Source organism: Macrotis lagotis, chromosome 2, assembly GCF_037893015.1.
Source record: "Macrotis lagotis isolate mMagLag1 chromosome 2, bilby.v1.9.chrom.fasta, whole genome shotgun sequence".
Lineage (NCBI taxonomy): Eukaryota > Metazoa > Chordata > Mammalia > Peramelemorphia > Peramelidae > Macrotis > Macrotis lagotis.
The window spans coordinates 320,942,371-320,965,919 of NC_133659.1; positions in this window are offsets into that span (position 1 = coordinate 320,942,371).

Sequence of the window (23,549 nt, forward strand, 5' to 3'; positions counted from 1 at the left end):
AGTGTGCTAGTGGTTTTGCGGTGTGCTCCAAAGCCAGCTGTTTTGCTATTTATAATATAGACTTTGCATCTCCACTCTTGGCCATCGAGGATCGCTTGTGATATTTTATAGACACGATTTGTCCGGCTCCTTAGAGGCCAGGGAGATAAAAGCAGAGGGATTATGGAACAAGGTGGGAAAAGCCAGGAGAAGAACTCACATCTTGCCCTAGGAACGGATGGACTGGGGTCTGATTGAGTGCCAGGGACCCTGAAATAGCCTGGAGTTTGGAGTTAGAGCCTTGAGTCGGAGTGGGGGGCCTAGCGTGGCCTTCGGGGCTCTCTCACGGAAGAGTGTTCCCTTCCAGAGGTGGGCTTTAGTCTTGGCTTCTACATCTTTCATCCAAGGGAAGCTCAGCAGGTTTTGAAAAATGCATTGATTCATGTTTTCTGAGTGGTTATGGACCCCATAGTAATTATCACCTTTTGAAATCTAAGGCTTTTAAAGCTTGTGGATTATTCCTCCAGCAGCCCTAAACCGGACTCCTTCAAAGTTAGTGACGGGTTCACGTCTAGTACAGGAAAAGAGCCTTGTCTGGGGAGGCAGAGAATCTGAGTTCAAATCCCACCTCTGCTACTTGTTACATGTGTGACATTGGCAAAGTCTCCTTTTGGTTCTGGACTTCATTTCCCCCAATCTAGAAAATGAGAGAGAGAGAGAGAGAGAGAGAGAGAGAGAGAGAGAGTGAGTGTGTGCTAGAATTCTAGTCTTGAAGGATTCTTGCATATTGAAATCTGCAAGTCTGGGTGATTACACGTCAGTTTTGGGGAAAAGGGCTAGCTCCAACTGAATAGAGAAATTCTGGCATATCCCATTCTCCTAATAGGAGGCAGTGTGATACAGTGAAATGTACACTGGCTCTGGAATCAGAGGTTGTTGTTGAGTCTTCTCAGACTTGTCTGACTCTTTGGGACCCCATTTGGGATTTTCTTGGCAAAAATATTGCAGTGGTTTGCCATTTGCTTCTCCAGTTAATTTTATAGAAGAAAAAACTGAGGCAAACAGGGTTAAGTGACTTGCTTAGGGTCACACAGTTAGTAATAGTCTGAGGCAAAGATGAGACTTCCTGAGACCAGGCTCTGTATGCTATTTACTACCCCACCTGGCTGTCCCTTGGGAACACAGGACTTGGGTTCCTATTCTACCTCTGGGACTTGCTATCTGAGGAAAATCACTTAAGTCTTTGGGCTTAATTTTTCTCAATTGTAAAAAAAAAAGGTGGACTAGATAGATTTGAACACAGGTCCTTGCTTAGCCCTAAATCTATGATCCTATGAACTATGCTTTCTTTGAGGAGGGGGAACTCCTGCTATGGACACAGATTGGCATTTGGTCTGTCTGTAAACTATGGTCACAGAATAGGGATCCTTAACTGGAGACCTGAAAATTAATAATGATAAAAAGGATAATAAATCAATCCAATTGATTTCTTTTGTATTTCTGTATTTCATTTCACTTTTAGCATTTGAAGACATCTTCCAGAGAAGGAATCCAACGACTACACTGACCTTCCAAAGAAGTCTATGACACACAAAAGCATTAGACACTCCTGTTTTAGGGATTGGGGGGGGGGGGATACTGAGAAGTTGTAACTTACCTCGGGTCCCTCAATTGCTAAGTGTCTGAGTTGGGATTCCAACACAGAGTGCTGTGACTCCAAGGGCAGCTAGGTGGCATCATAGTGCAGAACCCTGGATTTGGAACTAGAAAGTCTCATCTCCCTGAGATCAAACCTGACTTCAGACACTAACTGTATGACTCTGGGCAAGTCACTTCATCCTGTTTGCCTCAATTTCCTCATCTATAAAATGAACCGGAGAAAGAAATTCAAACTGCCCCAGTATCTCTGCTATGAAAACCCCAAATGAGGTCATGAAGAATGAGACACAACTGAAAAGTGACTTGCCAACAACAGAATTCATGACTCCAAGACTGGTCCTCCATCTCCCACACCACACAGTCTCATAAGTGTAACTACTTTATCAAAAAATCATTATGGGAGGGGGAATAGTTTTTCATATTACAGTCCTCCAGGATTACCTCTGATATCGTATTTCCTCAATGTATTTATTACTGTTTAGTCATTTTTCAATCGTGTCTGACTCTGTGCGACCTCATTTGGAGTTTACTCGGCAGAGACACTGGAGTGATTTGCCATTTCCTTCTTCAGCTCTTTTGACAAATGAGGAAACTGAGGCAAACAGGGTGAAGTGACTTGGTCAGGGTCACACAGCTAGTAAATCTGAGGTCAGATTTGAATTCAGAGCTTCCTCACTCAACTGCAGTTACATCTAACTTCCCCAGTAAAGCAAATTTTATTTAGAAAAATCATTTTTATATGCATAAAGACACCCATTGAGAAAGGTGAGGGAATAACATTAGAGTACTTCACCTGTGCCCATGGTGGAGGAACACCCTGGAGGTATCACCTCTGATATATCCTGCCCGTGGGACTAAGGATAAACCATTTCATGTCTCTGAGCCTCAGTTTGTCTATCTGTCCAATGGGGACATGAATTCTTCTATTTCCTTCTTTATAGGCTTGTAATTAGGAAAGTGTTTTTGAAAACTTTAGAGAACAAGAAGACCTTTCTTATTGTTTCTGAAGTGTGATGCTCCCCATTTTATAAGGCATTATCAATGGCTGTAAAGACAAGACTGTCTAGTGGATAGAAAACTGACTCAGAGCCAAGAAGCCTGGGAGTCAGTCCTGCTCTGATACATACTGGCTATGTGACCCTGGGCAAGTCACTTAATCCCTATTTACCTCAGTTCTTCTCTGTAAAATGGATATACCAGAGAGGAAAATGGTAAAACCACACCAGAATCTTTACCAAGGAACTTTCTCAATAGGGCCATCTAGATTTGAACCAGACTTATCACCACCACCATTGCAACCACAACCCAAAACAACAACAGAGGTTGTGAAATCTGAAGCTCAGAGATGGTAACTAATTTGCCTGAGGTCATGTAGCTTGTCAGAGTCAGAGATGACTTAGTCTCTCTTACCTCCGGGTCTAGTGAAACTAATATATGGAATGCTGAGAGAAGGAAGGGACTCCTCAAAGTTGGAGAGCAAGTGCAATTCTTCTGTTGAATATATAGAGCAAGTGTCACTGGTATTATAGAGTAGACTTCTTTTCAAATGCCGTCTGTGTTACCTACTACCTCTAGCATCTTGGGAAAACCAATATCTCTATATGCCTCTGTTTCCTTAATGGTAAGATGAGGAGACTGGTCTAGATGGCCTCTGAAGTCCCTTCCAGACCAGACCCATGATTCTTTGGACATGCCTAATCCTAAATATTAGACAGCTAGATGGTGCCATTGAACGATGAGTCTGGAATTAGGAATACTCAACTTCATGAGTTCAAATTCATCTTTAGACACTCACCGGTTGTGTGATCCTGGCAAGTCACTCAATTATTAAAAATAGAATATTTCTCTGTGTCCCCAATGCTTCTTCCTGTCACTTGCCTCTGAAACTCTACTGAATTTTTTTTTCAGAAATGGGTCACTCCCTCTGGTTTCCCCTCCCCTTCCTTTTGGCAAAATATTTAGCTACAAAATCAAAGAGCTTACTGTGGTATCTCTCTAGTCAACCATTTCCCATACTTTCAACCTAGCTCTCAAATGGGAAGCAAAGGGTACCTTGGTGGGAATTTGAAAACCTGGGTTCAAATCTCTGCTCTGCTAACTGGGTCTCAGTTTCCTCATGTGCAAAATGGGTATCTTGGACCAAATGATGCCTGCGGTCCTTTCTAGTTCTAAAAGTATGAACTTGTGTTCCACGTCTGGGTCAGGGACAAACTGGAGTCTCCATCCTCAGTGTGTTGCTTAGCTCCCTTACAGAGTACACAGCCTGCCCTCTGTTCCCTATTGTGATTTCCACATATTTAATCTTTCCAAGATGTTTGAAAGGGCTCATAAGCTTATTTGAAGGCCTGTAACCAAGTCGGCTGTGATCTCTCAGAATTCACAGTGTGCATATCACCTTACCCCACCGATTTAATAAGAAATGTTGCTTAGGAAGACAGAAGGCCCCACTTACTTGATCAAAGTCCTGGCCTCTTTGGGCACTGACACACCAGCTCAAGAAGGCCCTCCATTCTGTAGACTCAATTACCTCAAGGGATAATTGGCTTTTAATTTATGCCCCCATGAACCAAATAAAACTGAAATTATAGCAAACCCTAATTGTCATCAGCTTTGCCGGTGGAAACATTCAGATGCTGGAGATCAGTTTCCAATAGGGAAAGCAATTTCCTGCAGTGATTATTATATATTTCAATTTGGAAAATGGTCCACATTTCTGTGTAGGGCGATATGAATATGTCACAGTGTAATAACTACTGGAAAAAAGGTCCGCTTTTTTCCTGGCAAATTCCAAGAACAAAAAATGAAAAAACCATAAGCAATAAATGTGTCATTTGATTACTAGACAATGTAACAACACTCATGTATAACATCACCGCCACCACCACCAATATATATATATATATATGTATGTATATATATATATATATATATATGTAAAACTGAAATATTCTAAGGTAGTTACAAGTCTCAATTCAGGTCACTGAGCCCCATTTAATCTAAACCTAAGGGGTCATTCTCAGATTTTGAAATGATTACAGGGCTTTGTGCTTGGCAAAGTCCCCCAGTGAGATTGGGGAATTGTGCACCACCAAAATAGATAGCTGTAAGGATGTGCTCATGGTGAGATCATCCAACTCCTGTTTTCACCTTTTGAATTTGTAATGCCTGTGGGATATAAATAACTCTTTCCCAAAGACTTTTTTCTTGCCTGGAGTATTGGCATAAGGCTGCAACCTCAGAAAACTTCTGACACCATTCTAAAAAGAAGAGGCTTGTTTACTTCTTCAAAATGCAAGCTGATTCAGGTCAATGCAAAGAGGAAGAAGGACCCCAGTATGGTAAATTCCAAACCATCTTATCAGTATCTAGGACTTTGAGCAGCTCCCCTCACTCTTCTGGACATTTTCCTTATTTATAAAATGAAGAGGTTGGATTCAATGACTTTTAGGGTCCCCTCCAGTTTCAACTCTTCAATCCCAGGACTTCTCAGTATGAGGGGCTTTGGACAAGTCATTCAACCTTCTAGGGACCCTATTCACTCATCTGTGAAAAGACCGAATTCTCCTAGATGACCTTGATGGTATCTTCTAGCTCTGATTCTATGCTTCTAGGATATTTGTAGGTGGAGGACTTTAAAAGGAGATCTGATTTAAAAAGTAACCACCATAACAATTTCATTTTATAGATGAAGAAACCAAGGCACAGAGCAGGAAGCTAAGCTGAAGTCATGATCATCTAGGAAATGATTAGGAGTTCACTAAATTTTGCATCTGAGTTTAATCTGGGTTCAAATCCTAATTTTGTTACTTTTGCGTGCAATCTTGGCCAAGGCTGGGCCTCAGTTTCCCAAATGAAGTTTGACTAGGTGGTTTTTAAAGTCCCTTCCACTTCCAATTCTATAACCTGTGATTTAAACCAAGAGCCCATTGTTTTTCCACTAGGTCATGCTTCTCCCTTGACTGTCAGATGTGCCAAACATTGGACTAGATATTGAATGTGATGAATGAGGAATGGTGTCTGCCCTCAGAGGGAAGGTAAAAACCGGGTAAAAATAACTAAGTATGTCAGTTGCCAAAAATTAATTCCAAGAAGGAAATGCAATTGGAGTTCAGTAGAGGCAGATTATATTCAGTTGATAGAATTAGAAAGATTCTAGAATCCCATAATCTTAGAGTTGGAAGAGGTGTCTGAGACCATAAATCCTATCCAAGAGTAACCCCTTCTACAATGAACTTCAAAGATAATGATTTCATCTTTCCTGGAAGTACTCTAGACATTGCCATTCTGCTTTTCAGAGACTCTTTCAGATACTCCCAACTTCTAGAAAGCCTAATTCTGTTTTTCTATACTTTCTATTCATTGCTCCTAGTTTTCTGCTCTGGGCCTAAGACAAAACCAGAATGATTCTTAAGGCAACCCTTAGAATACTTGGATCAAGCTGACACACCAGCCCCTACTTCCATCCTGCCCTCCTCACTTTCCCCTCTTCTCTCCTCCCCTTTCTCCCTCTTTAGGCTAAACACTTACTCTCCACTACTCCAACTGATGCTCATATGCCATGAATTCAGAATCCCAGGTGAACCCTTTTGGACACTTTTCATCTTTGTTTAGTCTTCATGGAAGAATATAGAATTCTAACTGAACCTCCAAAGGTAATGGGGAAGGTGGAGACAAGATACTGCAAGCATAAGCACCATGAACAGAAAGGATGCAAGATGCAAATGGGTACATGAATGAAAAGACTATCTTTAGGGAATATGGAATTAACACAGCATAGGTCCTGCCTTGGAGGGGACCATTCAGCCCTCCCTTCCCTCCCACCTGAATTTGTTGATCAGGAACCTGAAGCACAGAAAAGGATTAAGTCACTTGAATAGAGTCACACAATGAGAAAATATCCAATGTGGGATTTGAATTCAGGTCTTCCTAACTCCAAGTCTAACTCTGCCTATTTACCATATTCCCAAATTTTCCAGTTTGGCTGGAGTAAAGAGGCGTAGTATAAATTAAGACTGGAAAAGCTGATTGGCAACAGATTATAGAGAGCATTGAACACTTTCCAATCTGAGGAGTTTGGGCATTCTCTCATTAAGAAAGAGGGAGCTACAGAAAGTATGTGAACAAGAGAAAGACAGGGTCCAGACTTCCATTACCAAGCTGAATTTGATAAAATGGAGTAGCATGAATTGGGATGAAGAAGGACAGGAAGGTGAGGAAGAAACTAATTAGGAAGTTGGGAATAGTATGATTGTTGAATGAAGTCAAAACTATTTCTCCCCACAGCTAGAGAAGACAGGGATAGAGATGACAAAACCCTTCCCTTAAAACAATCAGAACTTTTCTTCCATTCCTTGACTTGGATATTGATGATTCCTGAAATGCCAAAAAGGAGAAAAAATGATGCTTTCAGAACACATGTAGGGATGAAAGCCTTCCTGAGTGTGACCCAGTATGTTATGCTGAGAGCAGATGGAATGTTGATAGAAGAGGGCAGGAAAAACCATGGGGAAGGAAGGGGCTGCTTGGGTGAAGGAAGGAAGTCAATGGCGGGAATCTAACGGTTTCTCTCTACTGGCCCAATTTAAATGGACACTATGGAATGAAGGCACGTCCCCTGCATTTCACAGCTGGTCCTATTTATGGACCTTCTACAGGAACTGAAAAATGTGGGTGCCCTCTAGTGTGTGGCTCAAAAAATACCTCTCCATTCCCCTAACTTTCCAAGGGACTCAGAGAGGTGGCCTTCAAAAAACAAAACAAAATAGAATCAGAGTTAAATTGAATAATGTTCATTACTGACTAATGGCAAAAATAGTAATAGCAATAATACATTATATAGATTTATTACTATGTGGAAAGATTTTAAAAAGTCTGTTAACTTAGATGGGGGAAAATACATATTGATTCCAATGTAATTGGCTTCCTTTGTAATCCTATGCATTTTATTTTATACACTTAAAAATATTATTTTGAAAAGGAATACATAGGTATCATCAGTCTGACTGACTGCCAGATGGATGTTTGGCACAAACATGTTACAAAAGCCTGCTTTAAAATGATAGCATCATAAATTTAGAAATGGAAGAGACAAAACATAGAGGGTATAAATCTAAACCCTTAATTTTTACAAATGAAGAGAATGAAATAAAGAGGATTAAATGAGTTACTCAGAAACACATAGCTAGCAAGCATGTGAAGCAGGATTTGGACTGGAATCTGTCTGACTTCAGATTTGAGCTACCACCCCCTGCTCCATTTTCTTAATATTATTCTCAGTTGGCAGATGAGGAGACTGAGGCACAGAGAGGCCAATTAATCTGCCAACTTACCTAGTAAACAATAAAGCTAGAACTGTAATTCATGGACTCAAAGTCCAGGGCTCTTCTATGGATGTGAACTTCAGACCTCAGAGGAGGAAGTCGAAAGGTTCTTACCCTCAAATTTAACTTTGGAGATAAAAGTGTAAATAGAAATATTAACAGAATATGTATATAATATATATGATACATAAAATAAATATATAAATAAAATATAAACAAATACATTATATAAATTCTTATGTTATAATATAGTATATAATATATGTACAATATATAATAAATTTATAAATATAAATAAAATATATGTATATTATATACCATAATATATAAAAGAAATGTATCCATAGATTTATAATTTGTGTATTTGCTAAGCAATCAGTTTCAGGGGGTCATGATTCAAATGCATATTATGCTTTGCCTTTTGCAAAAGTACTATAAAGAGTAATCCTATTTTTCCAGCAAGGAGTAGGAATAACCATCATGGCTTAGATCAATGGCTAGAAGTAGTCTCAGGGTCCATATAGTCCATCCCCCTTACTTTATAGATGAGGAAACTGAGGATCAGAGCAGTAAATTACCCTATCTAGGGATTCCATTCTACTATGCCATGGAAATGAAAAGGACCATAGGTATTAAGTGAAATTTAGGACAGTTACTTGGTTCTTTGGAGAGAGCACTGGGCCTGGAATCAGGAAGACCTGAGCTCAAATCCACTGTCAAAGAACTTACTATTATGTGACCCTGGACAAGTCACTTAACCCTGTTTGTCTCAGTTTTTCTCCTTTGTAAAATGAGTTGGAGAAGCTACTCCAGTACTTTTGCCAAGAAAATCCCAAATGAGGTCATGAAGTGTCAGAAATGACTGAAAATGATTAAACAGCAACAAATAATTCCTGGCCTATACTAGGTCCTTAATAAATGCTTCTTGACTGACTGACCATAAACATCCATCATAGGATCATAAATCTGGAGTTAAAAGGGACCTCTAAGGTCACCTAATCCAACCACAAAGCAATTGGGTGACTCAGTGGCACCAGTATAGGACCAGGAGTTAGCAAGTTCTGAGTGTGAATTCTCTTGTAGGCCCTTGTTGTTGGGACCCTGGGTGAATTATTTCACTTCTCTCAATTTTTTTCTGTATAATGAGAAATTCAATCAGACTGTCTCTAAAGGTCCCTTTAAGCTCCAGGTTTATAATTCTATCATCTCATTTTATAGATGAGGAAACAAAAGCCCTGGGATGATAATTGACTTGCCCCTGGTCATACAAGTCGTGTTTTAGGTGAGATATGAACTCACTTCCCGTGACCCCAGGACTAATGTTTTTTCTGCTAAATATACACAACCTGAAATAATGTGGGGAGGGGGAGTAAATTCTAAGAGTGGGATAAGGGTAGGAGGAGATTAGAAAAGGTTTAATAGAGGAAAAATTCCCTGGATCTTTGGATGATCAAAGTGAGGGGAAGACAAATGTCTTCCCATTTAAGCTCCTTTATCCTTACTCCAAAATATCAAAGTTGTAGGTATAAAATTTCCAGGGGTATATATGTGTCTGTCTGTCTGTCTCTCTCTGTATATGTATTTTGGTTCAAATCCTCTTCCATTTACTATCTATTTGACCTTGGGCAAGTCATATTTCTTCCCTCAATTTTTTCCTATCTTTTTCAAATTTTCTTTATTTAAGGCAATGGGGTTAATTGACTTGCCCAAGGCCACACAGCTAGGCAATCATTAAGTGTCTGAGGCTACATTTGAACTCAGGGTCTCCTGTCTCCAGGACTGGTTCTCTATCTTCTGCACCACCTAGCTGCCCCAGTTTTCTTAAAAATGAAGTCTGATTAGGTGGTTTCTCTGGCTCTTTCTGGGTATGGCTTGCACTTCACTGAGCCTGGAGTCAGGGAGGCCTGAATTCAAATCCAGCCCCAGAGACTTTCTACTAGATATGCGACCCTGGGCAAGTCATTTCTCCCCTGTATGCTTTAGTTTCCTCACTTGTAAAATGCAGGCAGTAATAGAACTAACCTCTTAAGGTTGTTGGAGTGATCATGTGAAATAACCAACGTAAAGTGATTTCCAAACCTTCTGGTGTATAAAGGACAGCTTGGAAGTGGGTTTTTCTTTAAGGTTGGCTACATATATGCAGGTATATTATAGTGTATAGTGTGTGCATGCATGCATATGAACTTATGCATGTAACATGTAGTTATACATGCAAGTTGATATGAAGCCAGTCAATCTGGAGAGATTTCTGTGGTCTAGACTTGTGATTTCATGTGTGAGGTGAGGAAACATCTCATAGCCTAGCACCTTCGAGAGTTAGTCTGACAGCAGGATTGGAACTCGTTTATCTGACTGCTGTGTCATAATTCTGCCATATTTATTTGCTGAAAATCTCTCTCTCTCTCTCTCTCTCTCTCTCTCTCTCTCCCCCTCCCTCCCTCCTTCCCTACCTTACTTCTCTATTTCTTTCTCTCCGAGTCTCTCACTCTATCTGTCTCCCCCCACTTTGTTCCTCTTTGACCCCCTCTCTGTCTCCCCACCTACTCTCATTCTTTCACCAATTCTTTCACCATTCTTTCACCATTCTTTCATTCATTCACTCACACATTAATAATAATAATATTAAAGATATTTCTAAGAATTTTTTCCCAGTCTATTGAGTTCACTTTTAATCATTCAAAAGCCACTCATTTAAAAACCTATGATGTACCTGGCAGTGTCCTGGGTGTAGGAATGCAGGGGTAAAAAGAAATGAATTCTTTACTCTCAAGGAGCTTACGTTCCAAGGAGGGAAGGCAAGAATATGCTTGAGCACATATGGAATGCATGCAAGTCATTGAGAGAGGGAGAGAGCTAGGAAGTGAGGGCATCAGGGAAGTCTTCACGGAGAAGGGAATGCTTGGACTGAGTCTGGAGGTTAAGGATGGGAATTTATGAGGCAGAAGTGAAAGGGAAGAAGAATTACACACATACACACAACATGCTTACAGGTTACACATGCACACATGTAGCCATATATGGTTGACTACATATATACAGGTATATTATATTGTGTGGCATATGGATGTATGTATATGAATTTGTGCATGTAACATGTAGTTATACATGCAAGTATATATCAGTTGAAAGTGTTAAACTCTGATTTATTCTTAAGGAAAATGACTTTGACAAGTGGCAATGTTGAAAACTAAAAGGAAGGGGGTATATAAGAGATGCCTATTAATGAATCTCTGTCATTCAGTGTCCCTGCCTAGGTGACCTCTAACTGGTCCTGCCTTTGACCTGACTCACCCCTCTTTCCATACCTCCCCTCCCTGCAGTATGAGCTCTGCCTCGCCTTCTCCACAACTTTTTTTTTTTTTTTTTTTTTAGGTTTTTGCAAGGCAATGGGGTTAAGTGGCTTGCCCAAGGCCACACAGCTAGGTCATTATTAAGTGTCTGAGGCCGGATTTGAACTCAGGTACTCCTGACTCCAGGGCTGGCGTTCTATCCACTACACCACCTAGGCCGCCCCATACAACTTCATTTCTTGACTGCCTCTCTGGTGGCTAATTTTTTCTACCTCCTTTTCAAAGAACTTTCCATATCCATGATGCCATTTAATCTCCCTTGCAGATTTCATAGGTTAAATTCAATTGACCATTCTTGGCTCTAGAAAACTATTGATAAAATGCTAACTACCTCTGTGATCTTAGATTAACATCTCTGAGCCTCAGTTTCCCTTCTATAAATTGTGGTCACTAAAGATTCTTCTAGCTCAACTTTAATGATTTTATAATGTCTCTGCAACTTAGAGTTTTAGAAATTTGCTTGGAAATCGTTGAATGTAGAGAACTCACAAGGTAGATATGCAGACCTCCAGTACAGATTAATATACCTCTTTGTAGGTTTAAAGAGTTGGAAGAATAATAATTTAACAGAAAAGAGTTGGGGTAAGGGTTAGAGAGCTTAAGTGATTTGGATAAACACAGCTAATATATGTTAGAGGTAGGGCTTCAATGCCAGGTTTCTCTGACCTTGAGGCTGATTCAGCCATGTTGTTTACTATCTTCTTGCTATGAATTTCTCCTGTTGAATGGGGGAGACCATTTGATAGATTTATAAGAAGAATTAATTTTTTCATAAGTCCTTCAGGTTTTCAATGAATTGTGGACTAATCACTGGGAACTCTTCAGATTTTGAAATATTTCTCTTTCCTTTTGATTCTTTTTTGACTATTCACAAATCCATGGCAGAGGGGGGAAAATTCTTTAAACTGATGCAATCTGTGCATAGATTTGGAAATGAAAAATAGAGGAGTCATGAAGGATAGAACACTAAGGAATAAGAACATAACACATTTTAAAAATGTATTGATACCTTTCCTTAGTTTCTAGAATTATTTGAATTACTAACTTTTTACATCACCTAGATTTCTCTTGTAACACTTCCTGTCCCAGAGACCCAGCCTTTACAACAAAAAACTTTTTTTTGGTAAGGTAAACGGGGTTCAGTGGCTTGCCCCAGGCCACACAGCTAGGTAATTATTAAGTGTCTGAGACCGGATTTGAACCCAGGTACTCCTGACTCCAGGGCCGGTGCTTTATCCACCGTGCCACCTAGCCGCCCCAACAAAAACCTTTTTTTGAGAAAAGAAAAGAAGGAAGACAGGAAAATATAATTCAGCAAAATCAATAATAGAGTGAAAAAAACTAGCATATGAAGTATCTGGTGTCTGGAAAGGAATGGGGAGAAATGTCTTCTTATATTACATCTTTGGGGCCAAACTGGTCCCAGATCTTTATAATTTTGCAACATTCATTTTGAGATTATTTTGTGGTCGTTGTGCTTTCCATTTCCATTATCACACTCATCGCATATATCATTTTTCTGTCTCTGCCTCACTTTGTACTCAGTCATATCAGTTTTTCCATGCTTCTTTGTATTTTCTCACATTTGGCATTTCCTATAATTCAATAATATTATTCTATTACCTTCAGGCACTCCATTATGCTTATTCATTCCCCAATTGGTCAACATCTACCTTATTTCAAGTTCTACCACAAAAGTTACACTTCTAATTTTTATATAATTCGTTGCCTGCCATTCTACACGCAATGAGTCTTCTTAAGGAAAAAAAAAAACAAGCCAACTCTCCTACCCCCTTCCAAAAAAGTCAGATAAGCAATACAAATAAACTTAAAGACTAAATCTGATGGCAACCAAAACATTCCATACCCATAGGTTCCTATTTCTCTAATGAACTGAGGGTTTATTATTATATTTATAAATCAATAAACTTGATTTTACTGGGTTTTTATTTACATTTTAGTCATTGTGAATATTGTTTCGCTGCTTTTGCTTACTTCATTGTGCCTTGGTTCAAGTTTTCAAGTTTCCTGAAATTTCTCACAGTTAATTTCTTATAGTGAAATAATATTCCATTAATATACAATCATGTCTTTAGTTTTTCTTAGTTTGATGAGTGTCTATGTTTTTTCATTTCTGTTGTGAATACTGCTTGGGAAAAATGATCTGAGGCAATGAGATATAAGATTCAGAGTTCAAATATGTATCGAACTCAGGCCTTCCTGATTTCAAGACTAGTGCTCAATCTACTATGTCATGCTTTCTCTCACAAAACAAAAGAACTTAGAAAAAGAAAACAAAAGAAAAGAATACCCTTCTCCCCTCCCCTTAGCCTCCCCTCCCCCCACCTCACCCCCAAAGAAATTTCTCCATAGGGGTTGGAAATTAAGGTAAAATGATCTCTCACAAGTAACCTAATCTCATTTTAGCAAGAACCAATGGTTGACTTTGTGAAGAACCCATGACTGACTTTGTTGGGAGAGTAGCCTGTCCAGAGACTGGTCCCAATCTGGCCGATTCTATCAAAAACTTTGTAACCTTGGAGTCCTGGGACATTATTGCTATGGATGCTTCAACAGTCACTTATAGTACCTTTTAAGATAATGGTTTCATGGATCACAATGGAGAACTTGTGATATCTATCTATCTATCTATAGCTATAGCTATATCTATATCATCTATATCTATCTCTATCTCTATCTCTATCTCTATCTCTATCTCTATCTACCTCTATCTCTATCTCTATCTCTATCTCTATCTCTATCTCTATCTCTATCTCTATCTCTATCTCTATCTACCTCTATCTCTATCTCTATCTCTATCTCTATCTCTATCTCTACCTCTATCTCTACCTCTATCTCTATCTCTATCTCTATCTCTATCTCTATCTCTATCTCTATCTCTATCTCTATCTCTATCTCTATCTATCTATCTCTATATATCTATATCTATATCTATATCTATATCTATATCTATATCTATATCTATATCTATATCTATATCTGTTTTTATTGACCTTACCATGAGTTCAGGGTGCAAAAGCCAATTTTGGACAGAGGGACATTTTCACTTCAGTTTTTATATTTCTAACCCCTAGCACTGTGCATCATATACAGTAGGTGATTAATAGATGCTTGATGGATTAATTTCAAGGCAGTGTGACCAAGTTCTCCCTTTGCTGGCTATTTCTTTGGCTTCTTTCTGTTGGCTGCTCCTTGACTTTTTTCCCCCCTCCTTTTCTTGGCTAGTGATGACTAGCTGAACTGGCTTCCTAGGTCCTTTCATCAATTGTTCCCTGGCTTCTCCTCCCTGTATTCTTTGCAAGGAAAATGGTGACTTCAGATTTGGACCCCATTCGAGGTAGATAGCTGCCAACCCCCCTGGCATGCTTCTCCCCAATTTGGGTTCCCATCCAGGTAGAAAAGACCACATCCTGGATTGGCAACCTCTACAACAAGGCGCCAGGCTTGTTAAACTTATTCCACAGATCTCAAGGGGGAGAGTCCTCAGAAGCAGTTGTATTATCCTATATGAATCATTGAAACAACCAAGGGGGAAGAAACTGAGGAAGACTGCTTTCTCCTGAGAGGCTATCTGGTTCAACTCATCTGACTTTGGACTTTTTCTAAGCTACTCACTCTTTGGAATTTGACTTGATAAAATGTTTACAAAACACAGATGCTCCGCCAGGTGCTGTTCCAAGAGGGAGAGACTCAAATCAAGCAAGGGAAGCTTAAACTCAATAGTGGACCCTAACAAATCAACTTTCAATGTTCCCAGGGAATGAGGGCTCCTTGATTCTTGGGATTTTGATCTTGAAAGGACCTCCTAGGAGCAAATTGAGGTTCAGAGAAGATCATGGGTTCAAACATCAAGAGCTGGAATAAGTCTAAAAAAGTTATTGAGACCAGGATCTTTTCCTCCTAGAAGATACAAAGAATTACTTAAATTTTCTACACCATCACTTAAAGAGTGTTAATTGATGTGCCTTCTGACATCATTTGGGTGGAGGAGATAGTCTTTTTTGCATATAATACCTAATTAAAAAATTTGTATATCAAGCATTTAACTTCCTCATTTTTTACAGATGGAGAAACTGAGGCTCAGGAAAGTTAAACCAGTCAGTTAATAAGCAGATTTTCCAGTTACTGTGCTAGGTGCTGGTGATAAAAAGGAAGGCAAAACCTGTTTCTTAGAAAAGATTTCACATTCTAGTAGGAGTAACAACTGAAATGATTTATTTGTCCAAGGTCCTAAAAGTAATTAGAATCAGAGTTGAGATCAGCTAGCCCAATTCTCTCCTTCCTTCATCATTTTTTCAAATAAAGAAACTGATGCAAAAAAGGTTAAGTCACGTAGGTAATAAAAACATATACTGGATTTGAATTCAAGTCTCTTGCTCTAAACACAAGGAATATTCTCAGAGGATAGAGGGGTGAATTATCCAAGGACATAGGAAACTAATAAACTATTTGGTGAGATAGTTTCAGTGTCTGCCTTCCACAATTTTTAGTCAGGTACTGATGATTTTGGTGAATTTTTATCAGTTTAACACACACATATTATATACACATGTGTGTATGTGTAAAATACATCCATATAATACATACACATATTATATATGTGTGTGTTTATTACATGTGTTTATATACCCACACACAAACCCCAAACTCTTCATTTCCACCCTTTGACAAATTTCAAAACTAGCTGGGAGGTGGGGTGGGTTTATATGTCCCAGTATGTCAAAACCAGGTTTGGAATCACCTCACTCTATACTATAATTTCCTTCCACATAAAAGTCATTATGAAAGTGGGAGATATTTATATTGACTTGTCCATTCAGGTTGGCCTCTGAGAGTCCCACAAAGACCCTGGGCTCAGAAGCATGTAGAGCATTTTATTCTTCCTGAATGTGTAAAGCTGTTTGTATGATGGAAGGATTTACATAGCTCAGCAGTAAAAGTTACAGTAAATGGGCAGCAAAAGCCAAGGGTGGTCTTCCCTAGGTAGATTGCGCTCAGGAACACCCCTCAGAAAAGGGGCAATTACTTACTTGATTACCAAAACAAATCTCATGAGACAAAAATCACCTATTACACAAACCAGCTGAAAGATGTGAAATAACCATGTTACTGTGTTTTATAGTCTGGGAAGAATGCAGTGGGGTCTTGATCTAGCAGGAATCATTTAAAGAAGGCTTCTTCATTCCTATAAATTCCAGATGTTTACCCCTTAGCAATCATTCACTTGGAGTAGAGATGTGGGGTCTCTCTGGGTCCAAGTCTGATTTCAGGAATTGGGACATAGCTACACCTGAAACCAGATACCTTTGGAATGGTGAATGTAACTCATAAGGTTCCCTCTGAGAATCTGGATGAAAAGATTCAGCGAATGAGAAAACTCCATGCGATAGAAAGACGGGAAGAAAAACAAGGAAGTAAGAAAGGAAGGAAGAAAATCTAGCCCCCATAAGTTCTGGGCATTATTCACCTAAACTCCTTGGATGGCTCCCCGGAGGACAATTAGGTACAGACTCTGGAGTACTTTCTACTAGCTCCCACTTTCACTGTCAAATCAGAAAGTTGACTAGGTATGTCTCCCCTTCAGAGATCTAGGATGTTTCTGAGGGGTTGTCATTTTTCTAATGCCATTGACACGGGTCCCAATTCTGGTGTATTCTCCCCAATATCACCAATTAGAGTGAAGTTAACACCTTCCTTATGTCTTTGATCAATCCAGCTATTGTTGCCCCAGTATCACTTAACCAATTAACAGCTTTTACAAAGGTATGTTAAATGAGGAGACATAACATACATATCTCCCTTAACCCTGGGCTACAATTTATTTCATATCACTTCTCTCCAGGGGAAGAGTGGGTTCAAGCTTAAAGTGATTGCCACAAAGCTTTTGATACCTTAATTTCACTTTTCAATTGTAGCATAGATAGGGACTGGTCACTCTCTTGCTATTGCCAAGACCTGGTATCCCAAGTGCTTCCGTACTATTGGGACATGGAAGTTTTTTGTGCTATCACTTCTCACTAGGCTAGGCTGGCATCAGTCTTTGGCATGGCCTCAGTTCCTGTACCACTGGCAGATCTCTCTTCTGACTTTCAAAAGAAGCTCAGACTGAAGCTATCTTTAATACTCCACCTAAGAATATAAAATAGACATAAGAGATAGAAGCAACCATTGGGCTATGTTGTCATGGTTTCATGCCATCATTGAGTGAAGGAGGCCTCAAGGCATCTCCTATACCCTAAAGGTCCCAAGTAGCTTGTTCTCTTTGCTCCCCATTGGTAAAGGAAAGAAAACACTTGGGTGGGATAGGGTCCCTTTGAATGAACATTCAGTTCTGGCTCAGCAGTCAGAAAAAGGCTTCTTCTTCACCGTGCAGTAAAGAGAATGGGACAAAATTATCATCAGATATTGTCTAAAGCTCCAAAGTTCATGTGTTGGATGCATTAGGCAGAGTCCGTTATCACTATTTATAACAATTAGACCTTCTTTAGCCAGTCCCTTTTTTTAGAAGAAAGGAAGGAGGAAAAGAAGGGAAAGAAGGGAGGAGAGAATGAGGGAAGAAAGGAAGGAGGGAATGAGAAAAAGAAGATAGTAAGGCAAGAAGGACTGGAGGAAGGAAAGGGAAATAAGGAAGAAGAGAAGTATAGAGGGAAGAATGGAGGGGAGGAAGGAAAGAAGGAAGCAAGCAAGGAAGGAAGGAAGGAACAAAGGAGGAAAGGAGAGATGTAAAAATGAAAGGAACTAAGGGGGGAAAGAAGGAGGGAGGGAATCAAAAAATAGCAATTAAGGACATCAAGGAAAGCATCCACTTCCTGTCAGTCTGGGATCTACATTCCCTGGGCAAATCTATGAAGGATTCTTATTGAGCATCTGATACAAGCTATTTCATTTTACAGATGTGGAAATTGCAAGGTTTCTTTTCCAAGTTTACATAGCCCCTAAGAGCAGAAATTTAAACTGAGGTTTATCCATTCCCAGTCCCTCGGCCGTATATCATCTTTTTTCAAAAACACATTCATTTCTAATAATTTGGCAAAACTATTAGTCTTTTGTCTGTCTGTCTTCTTTCCCTCTCCCTTTCTCATCAAACTGAAGCTTTATTATCTGGACTCTCTCTCCCTTCTGCTAGTCAAGATGGTTATCAACATTTTAATGGTCTAAGTAAAACAAAGTAATAGAATATTTCTCTTCCACTGAATAAGAAAGGTAAACAACACACAAGTTCATTTTTGCCATTGTTGCTGAAATTTAGCTAAAACATGTACCTAAACTACCTATGTAATTTATAAATTTGAAGAGAAATTAATCTCTTATTTATTATATTACTTTAAATTTTTTTTTCAAATGACCTGAACTGTCTTTGAATTCCTGCTTAGTATTCATAGGAACATTCTTAGCATCTCCCTCTTTAGACTGGAAAATCTGGAGAGCTGGGATTGTTTTGTTCTTTGTCCTTGTGTCTTCTAGCACCCAAAGTGTCTGGAATATAGTGGGGATTGATAAATGCCTAAGATTCTTTAAAAATGCAGAACAAGGCAGGAATGTATCCTTTAGACAAGCAGAAACATTTAATATACCGGTCTAAAAGCCGAAGAAAATGTATGTTCAGTCTCAGACTCTGGCATTCTTAGCTTGGTACACAAAGTCTTTCATTCTTTGGACTCAACCTCCCCTTCTCGTCTCAACCCCATTTATTTTCTTTTCCCATACTTGTTGAATTGAGTTGAAGAAAATAAGTAAGGATTTGAACTCAGGGCCTCTGACAAAATCAGGATTCTTTCTTTGATGGAGACTTTTTAGAGCAGGGGCTCTTAACTTGGAATCTGTGAAATTTAAAGCTATAGTTTAATAGATTTAGTTTCCTTGTTCATCTTGTGTATTTTATATTGTTTGATCTTTTCAGTTTTGTTCAACTCTTAATTACCCCATTGGGGCTGCACGGCAAAGATACTAGTGGGGTCTCCCATTTCCTTCTCCAGTTCATTTGAAAGCTGAGGAAACGGAGGCAAACAGGGTGAAGTGACTTACCCAGGGTCAAACAGCCGGAAAGCAGCTGAGGTTAGAGTTAAATTCAGGTCTTTTTAACTCTAGACCCAGTGGTCTAACCATTGTACCATCTAGCACCTATGCAGTTAAAAGCATTCTGAAAAGAGTCCATTGATTTCAACAGATTGTTGGAGTTGTCCATGATACGGAAAGGTATTTGTTCTTAGTGTACACAAACTGGTTCTGAATTTATGCTGGGCTGTGGGAAAATAGAAGCTTTTTTAATAGACAAAGGTTTTTTTTTTTTAAGTCAAAGGTGAGTCCAGCCATTTTATAAAGTAAAGACTTTCCAAGTTACTCATCTCCTTAGTGTTAATCAAGGGAAAATTCTTCATAACAGGATTTTGGATTCCTTAGGGCATAGGTTGTAAAGATCGAAGTGTTCTAGTTCTCATTCACATCTACCTGGCATCCAGGCCATACTTCATTTCATGTCCCATCTGGCTGCTCTTTCAACTTTGGCCATTTTGCCATATGCCCTTCAGCCCTGGGGAGTACACCCTCCCTCTCTTTTCCATCCCCATTGACTCTGGACTTTGACTCTGGACCCAGTAATTAAATCAATGTCAATAAAAATGCATTAAGCCCTCTTATGTCCCAAGAAACTACATGGTACAATGGCATAATTGTCGGTCTTGGGGTCATCTCCTTGACTTCAAATCTGACTGAAGATACTTACTAGCTGTGTGACAAGTCATTTAGCTCTGACTGCCTTGATTTCCTCATCTGTAAAATGAGCTGGAGAAAGAAATATAAACCATTCTGGTGTCTTTGCCAAGAAAACTCCAAACAGGGTCACGAAGAGTCGGACACAACTGAAAATGACTGAACAATAACATGTGCCAGCAATTGTCCTAAGGACTAAGGAGACAAAGAAAGACGAAAGACAGTCTTTGCCTTGAAGGAGTTTATTTCTTACTACTTTCTTACTTTCTTTTTTACTACTTTCTTTTACTAGTTACAACTTATCACTTACTACTAATTGGGACTTACTACTAGTCCTTCGTATTGAAAATGAGCACACACCAACCAATCAAATGGTTGGAGGCTAGAGTTGCACAATTGTGTTATTATAGAGGATATGCAAAAAGCTGTGTAGAAACAAGCTATAGATAAGACCATTTGGAGATAATCCATGAATCACAGGTATCTGAAAAGGAAGGGATACTACCATGGTTTCGAAAAAGACTTACCATTCCTCTGACTTCTTTGATTACAAGACCTTACTTCTCTCTGTATGTGTGTGTGTGTTGTTTCTTCCTATTGGACTTAAGTTCCTTGAGGGCAGGTACTTTCTCACTTTTGTATTTGGATTATCATGTATAGACACACAATCACTATTAAAAATCACCATTCATTTTCATCCATTTTTCAATAGGGGCACTCCCCCTGTCAGTGCTTCTTACAATTCATACATTTCTCTTCATTTGTGAGACTATTTTGATGTCTTCTTGTAAATTTTCCAGGGGTTGGGGGTCAGGGTTAAGGGACTGTAGAGGGTGAGCCAACATCCATACCTACCCAACATGCTGGGGACCTTCCTCTTGATCTCTTGAATTTTGAGGAAATCAATAAAGCAATGTGGGTTGTCCATCACTGATCTCACATTTGCCCCAAGGTCAATCCAGCTTCTTTTCTTCTGGTCCTTCATTTCTCCTTTTACCACTTCACCTGGTGAGGATTCAGGTTAAATTAGTTAAGAATGGTTAAAAAAAAAAGGGCATCTGTTCATGGAAGTCATATGTAAATAGGATAATTCCAAAAATATATGCCCATACATATTTTACAGTCTTAGAGAGCTCCCTGAGAGTACTGTGAAGTTAAAGACCTTACCTAGGGTCTCTCAGTCAGAAGGTGTCAGAGACAGAATTTGAACCCAGGACTCCCTGATTCTGAGGTCTACTTTCCACTCCCTACTCCCCTGGTGTCAAACTCAATAGAAGGGATGACTACTAAACTTTACACAAGAATCCCTGTTGGGGCATATTGACTTAGAAAACTGCACATTAATCTTATCTGTATTCTGTTGCATTTTTATTTATTTTATTAAACATTTCTCAATTCATTTTCAGTCCGGGGCAGCAGTTTGGATGCTGCTTGTCAATGTATTTGATACCTCTGTATTACAAAATGCTGTCTGTGCATTTCAATCCTATATTGGTAATAAAAAAGGAAAAAGACTTTAGGTAGGTTCACTGAAGTATTTTGAAGTTTCAATCAGAAATTATGGTTCATAAAAGAGATAGACAAGTCCTCAAAAACACTATGTCATGTAAATTATGATTCCTGTGATTTGTGAGCCCTTTGTGATTCCATTCTCTTGTTGGTCATAAGATTAAATGATTTGGAAGGGTTTTCAGAGGTCATCCAATCTAACCTTGGAAACTGGGGTCCAGGAAGTTAAATAAACTTACCCCATAATCACTAGAGGTGAAATTTGAATCAAGGTCCTCTCTCTGACAAGAAGGGCAGTGAATTTTCTTAATAATGGCTCACCATCTCTGGACATCAGGATTGGTCCCCAAGTCCAACAGCATCTGGTTGGGGGTCTTAAGATTTCCCAATATTTTCATGATCCAATTCAAGTCTATTCATGGATGTGTACCCTCCCTATTCTCTTTCCAGTTGAATTTATTAGAGTTCTTGCTATCCCTAAAAATCAGAGAGATTGTAGTGTCTGGATGTTTTTAGGAGGGAGAAACAAACAACAATCGAAGCCCTCTGTAGGGCTGGACGAGATGTCCTTGATAAGGGGCTGCCAGAGGCATGTTCTCATCCAAAAAGAGGGTTTGTCAAGTGGTCATGACACTCCCAGGCACAGAGGCTACTCCTTGGGTGGGGCCACAGGGGCCCTTCATCTTCTCATACTTGGCACAGAAGAAACATGGCACAGAAGAGGCTAATCAACACAGATTTTCATTTTGAGGATTCTTCCCCCCCTGGGGAAAGGGAAAATCCCCCCCCCCCAGCAGTAGAAGTGGTGAATCACAGTTGCTAAGCTCCAGCTCATGTTACTGCCAGTGCTTCTGTTGGTTTTTTAAGTTTCCTTGGTGCCACACCAGATGAAAGAGTGATGAAGACTGTTACAACCCAAACTGATCCCTACTGGTACATGGTTGGAGCTGGGAGATGATGCATTGGCTAGTTTGGTTCTGAAATGAGGGGGTGATGATGGGAAAGGATGAGGGCTCTACCTCCCTCACTCCACTCAAATGGACTGGCTACCTGGACTGAATAAGACACAGTCCAGTTGGCATGAACTAGCTGGCATGTGAATAGAGGGGCAGACCTGGATTCAAATTCTACTTCAGTCACTTTCTATCTTTGTGATCTTAGACAAACCACTTAACTGTCTTTTGACTTAATTTCCTCATCTGTAAAATGAGAGAACTAAGTGATGTTTGAAGTCACTTTTATCTCTAAATCAATGTTTTACCTCTGATACTTTGTGTTCTTAGATGTCACATCAATTGCCCTGTCCTCGGGGCATGAGAGGACCAAGTGGCCACTGAATCCTAATATTCTAAGGCCAATATTTCAGACTGTTGGGCTGATTGAATCAGAATGAATTAGAGTGTATTGGGGGAGGAGAAGCTCACTAACATAACAATTTAATCAAGACAGAAGACATCATGGAATCTTAGAAAACTGGAAGGAAACTTGGACACCAGTAAGTACAGTGTCCACCAGAACAATATTCTTATGATGTACCCAATGAGGAATCCTCTAGTCTTTCCTCAAAGGTGTCCCATGAGAGGAAATCTGCCACCTGTCCAGAAAGCATCTTCTCCTTTAGAACTATGAAATTCTTCATTTTAAGATCATTTTCATGATATCAGCTCCAAAGTTGCTTCATTGTTACCTCCTAGTTCTGCTCTCTAGAGACAAAAGAACCCAATCTAATCCTTCTTCAAGGGGATGATTCATGGTATACAGAGGATACTGGATTGGGATTTAGAGGAGCTGAATTCAAATCCTGACCCTTCCATTATCACCTATGTGATCTTGAGCATGTGATGTGGGTTCACTGGGCCTCAGTTTCCTCTTTTGCAAAATGAAGGGTTGAACTTTTTATTTGTTCAGTCATTTTAGTTGTACCTGTCTCTTCATGACCTTATTTGGGGTTTTCTTGGCAAAGATACTGAAGTGGTTTGTCATTTCCTTTTTCAGCTCATTT